Here is a 5,000-nt window from a genome sequence, read left to right on the forward strand (position 1 = left end):
GCAGGTAAGAGGTTTTGAATTTTAATTAATTCTACGACAGAATTAATATTTTTGGCGAAGCGTAAATTATATCCAACAGAAAAATCTCAATAATTTCCCCAAAAATTACTCTGGACATCCAAAGGAACAAGCCTTTTGTCTTTTAAAACCTGGATTTTTGGCCAGTTATTAAGCCTTGGTTTACCATTCATTCTACAGGTGTAACCTGTTAGGTAAGAGTATTCAGTCATACAGAGAGTCCATGTTTATCAAATTTCATATACAGAAGTCTAAACTATATTTTCATTTTGCTTTAGGGGGCATACAAAACGTCTTCAAGTGGCTTTTCAAGTAAGTACCAGTTATTTATGTTTATTCTTTTTCTGCAAAGTAAAAGCAAATTTCCCTATATTTAAATCTCAGCCGGTGAGAACCAACTGTCCGCTTTGGCAACCCGGAACTTCTCGAATTTGACGAAAGACTTTGGAAAACAGTAAACGACTTCCGCCTAAAGCTACTTTATACCACATATTCCAATTCTAGAAGAATAGTTATAAGTTTAAGTCAATCAAAACTAGTTATTTTCAAGCACTTCTTACAATGATTTTTTAGCGTTTTATTCAACAGTAAATATCTCCAGTACAGGTGAACTTTCTTATTTCAAACTCGAGTACTTCGAATTCTCGGCTCTGGCTTACTAATTTATGTTCATTTTCCTTGGTTTTGCCCCTATTTTTTGAATCGTTTTCGTTCTTAATTAACCAAGTCAAATTACCGGAGGCTTGGAAACTGAATATTTAGTTTTGGATTAAAAAAGGCTGTCCCAGCCTCTGTTCACCCTCTATATTGCAATGTTTTTGTTGATTAGGCCACCCCCTTTTAATTTTTCTTTTACCGTTGTTCGACCGACCCGAATTTTTGGCATTTTCAAAAAAATAATTATGTAGTTAAAGCATTTTTTCAATTTAAATAGTTAATTTCTTTTAATCTGAAAAATGAGCGTAGTAACGCATCGCAACGCGGAAAGCTTTTCAGTGAGGTTTCAAAACAAAGGAAGACCGACATACGATATATGAGACTTTTTGGCTCCAAAGTAAAGGAGAAAATAGCGAAAATCTCTCATTTTTAGGCTAAGAAACCTACCGAAACGCTAGGCAGACTAGTAAGGATAATCGTTCTTAATTAAAAAAAAAAAAAATCTTTTCATTCAAACTATACACGACGAGGCAATTAAAATCTAAGTTTTCTTTATACCTTAAATTAATTCACTAGTTATTGTCAAAAATAAAAAGCATTTTTATCAACCCAATGCATGTCAAAGCCCGACCCAAAAACCCGAGACTCTAACAAATGCCACGTGTAATCGCAGACGTCTTACAAACGCCTTCCGTAGGTTAAAACAGACTTGTGTATGAAACTCTCAAACAAAATTGGATTCCACATGCAACATCGTTGGGTGTAAATGTTGAGGTGGTGGCAAAACACTACCCAACATTGCTTTACGAAACTGATTCAAGTTCAAGTTGGCGCTAAATTTATAAATATGACGCTAACACTGAAACGGAAACCGCTCGTAGCGCTTGTGTTACTGGAGCTGTTTGAGGACGGAAATGACGGTTCAAACGAGGTAAATCCAAAAAATGGTTAAGAGAACGTGTACAAAGGGGTATGTTCACTGCAAAATACATCGGCGTTTAGGAGATGATGAGAACAGAGCAATAGTGATTAGGGGACTAAAAGTCCCCCTAAGACATGGCCTTGCTTCATACTCGCTGATCAATGTTTCTGGCTGTTGATCCTTGTCCGCCATCTTTGTTGCAAATAATGCTAGAAGCCTAGGCTTGAAAACAAAATAGCGATTCGTGATTGGCTAGTAGCGCGAACGTGACTAGATTCAGGACACAACTTTGTTGGAAGAGCGGCAAAACACTGCAACATTGTTGTGTCGAGCAGAATTGTTGGTCGCAATGTTTGATCAAAAGCAAACTCTATCCAACACTTGATCGAGCAAAAAATGTTAGACGAATATCATCCAACATGGATGGCCAAACGGTCGAACAATGTTGGATCGAGCAAAGTTGGAGTGTTGAATCCAACTTTGTTCGATAGTTTGGCCAGGGCTTTAAAGCCGTGCAGTGTGTAAGACGACTTACAAAATCCTTTTAGAAAATCGGCGTACGCAATGCGAGTTGTGCTTGTGATAAGGGTTAACACTGCCCAGTTTAAAAGTCATAAGGCACTTTTAAGAGTATCATGTTACACGCACATTTGGTAAGGTTCTAAAATGACACGAGGCGTTCTTACAAACACCCATAACATACTGCGCGCAGAACCACTTACACACGGCATTGGAAAGGGGTTTGTAAGCAGTCTCATCTACGCTTTTAACTGTGTCTGATGGTTCTTTTCCAAGGCATGACCGTAAGACGTACGTTGCGTTATCCACATCCAGGGTAGACAAGACTTGTTACTGGGTTGCCAGTATGACAAACCCAGTCGGGATCTGCGTTTCATTTGTTTGTTTTATTTTATTTATTTATTTTTTTTTTTTTCGTGTCGGTAAAAGTCTTGCCTGTCACTACCCTGCTAAGTGGTGTCTTTGTGCATAGAGCCTTCTGGTCGTATTTTCTTAGGATAGAGAGGGTAGTGGAAATGCGTAGATTTCTCTGGTGGACGCAGTAGAATGATAAACTTAACCGGCAATGGCGTCGAAAGTCATGTAACGCGAATGGCGTTTACAAAATATACCCTTATGAAGCTCAATAATGGCAAGTCATTTGGATACTGAACAAGACAGGCGGTGGAATCTTAAAAGCGACGAGTAATGGACTTCGACAACAATCTGTCGCCCGTCGAGCCGAAATCAAAGTGAGCTGCATTTCAAAGATTTTACCAAGTGTGCTGTTATGTAGAACACTGAAAGCAAATGGAAAATTTTTCTGGTAACTTATGGGTTCAACAAAGACAGAGAACGAATCGAACACCTTGAGTGGATCTGTGATCAACTCTGCACAGTCTTCAGGTAAAAAAAAAAATTGGAAATGTGACAGCCAAGAATTATTTGAAAGAAAGCTTATCGTCTATTTTGTGCTTCATCATTCAAGGAAAAGGTTCTTCATGGAAACGGTTTGATCCTGAAATTTTACTTTGTTGTAATATTGCGCATATTTGACACGATTGAGTTTTTTCTCTTCACGCACGTAATGGACTGGTCAAAAAGTATAGGGGGGGGGGGGGTGTGGGCCGGAGCATTTGGAAATGTGGTTGATAAAGAACACATGGCCCACCCCCTCCCTTCGGCACAAAAATGACTGACCCACCCCTACAGCAAGGTTGGAAATTACATGACCCACCCCCTAATATTAAAACATGCATTATTGGTTTCCTCTTAAAAACCCAATAAAACCTTTTCTGTGCATGACAAAATCATAAATGTCTAGCCTCTTGCCTCGCTTGATAAGGAAATTAAGACATTAAATACTGTGTTTGGTGAGCGCACTTAATGGGACATTGTTACTGTCACTGTCATCGCAATTGTTGGATGCTAGTTTTGCAAGAGGTGTATTGTCATCTTCATCATCCTCGGAGGAATCACTCCCAAATTCCTGCACAACATAGTCCTCACTACTCTCTTCACTTGCTTTTGAGCTGCTGTTTGCTTCAGAGCCACTTGCATCTTTTCTAGTGGAGACACTTTGTATGGCTGCTGACAACTGAATGTGAGCTGACACTACGTTCAGCTTATCTTTTTTAGACAATTTCTTTTCAGATGTCAGATTGTGGTGTCCAATATACAGGTTGAGGACCGAGACTCTTTGTTTTTTTAGCAGATCCCCACGAAGAAGTTTCTCCCACTCCACATCCTCGTAGCTCAGGTTCTGCTCCCTTTCTGCCTTCTCTCTTCTTTCTCTTTCCCTCTTTCGTTTCATCATTTCCAGGTATGCGAGATGATACATGTATTTGACCACCAGGTCTTGATCAACTGCATACTTCTCAGAAAAAGCTTGAATACTGCTCTCTTTTTCTAGTGAAATTTCACCTACAGGGTGGCAGATAAATTCATAATTTAATAACCAACTACTTCTCATTTAATAGTGTTATGTATGTATGTATGTATGTATGTATGTATGTATGGTATTGTATGTATGTATGTATGTATGTATGTATGTATCTGTCCATCCATCCATCCACCCACCCACCCACATGGAACAAAAGTGACTAAGATATGTCAAAGTGTTGGAAAGACAATCACCCACCTGCAGCAAAGAGCTTCCTTAACTGTGCTCTGGGTTGAAAGTCATCTGGTGGGCGATAAATGTTTCTTTCTTCATCAGTGAAAACTGGTGTTTCATTGTATGGTAGGTACTGTAGTTGTGGAAGGTCCACGGTACTAGGATATGGCCTGGGTGCCCTCTGGATAGAGGGGTTTCGGAAACTTGTCTGTGAACAGAACTCACAGAGAACAGAGCAAGAGATGATGACGGTTGAACAGGCCGAGCTTATGGAACAATATGTTAACGGTGATTTATAAAATAAGCAGAAATATCAAGACAATCCTAACAAACGTATTCAAAATACCAGAAACTTTTACATGGCAGTGTTACATGTATCTATTCAGACTGTTTTGTTAGTTCGTTTGTTTTTTCCATTTTACAAACCGTCATAATATTGATACCTATTGTTATGAAAAGAAATAGGACCTCGTGTTTCTTTGTTTGCTTTGTTTCAAGAATATATGTAACAAGTTACAACATAGGAGACCACACTAAGGCATCAGAATTTTAAACAGCAATGAAATGTACAAACAAAAATCGTACATTTTATTAAAATTGCATTTTAAAAAGGACACAACAGATTTGAGAGTATTTTTAGCAGTAATTTCAGCTGGCTGTGTTTTATATATCAAGACAGTGTGGTCAACTGTCCCATTAGTATTAAGACTTAAATGTGTGCCCGTCTATGTTATAAAATAGGGTGACCCACCCCCTAAGGGTAGCTGAAAATTGCACGACCCACCCCTT

General features: G+C 38.8%; 1 protein-coding gene across 2 annotated transcripts in view; it reads left to right on the forward strand.

Annotated features, from left to right (window-relative positions):
* The window catches only part of LOC138004399 (histamine H2 receptor-like), a 14,828-nt gene that overhangs the window by 2,883 nt on the left and 6,945 nt on the right, over positions 1-5,000 (forward strand). The window contains exons 1-2 of one of the 2 annotated variants that reach the window (XM_068850899.1): positions 1-4; positions 297-330. The exon at positions 1-4 is cut by the window's left edge and continues 1,680 nt beyond it. The gene's annotated coding sequence lies outside the window, so the exon portion shown is untranslated. The remainder of the gene's footprint in view (positions 5-296; positions 331-5,000) is intronic. The other variant, XM_068850900.1, reaches the window with a different exon arrangement.

Source organism: Montipora foliosa, chromosome 5 (genome assembly GCF_036669935.1).
Source record: "Montipora foliosa isolate CH-2021 chromosome 5, ASM3666993v2, whole genome shotgun sequence".
Lineage (NCBI taxonomy): Eukaryota > Metazoa > Cnidaria > Anthozoa > Scleractinia > Acroporidae > Montipora > Montipora foliosa.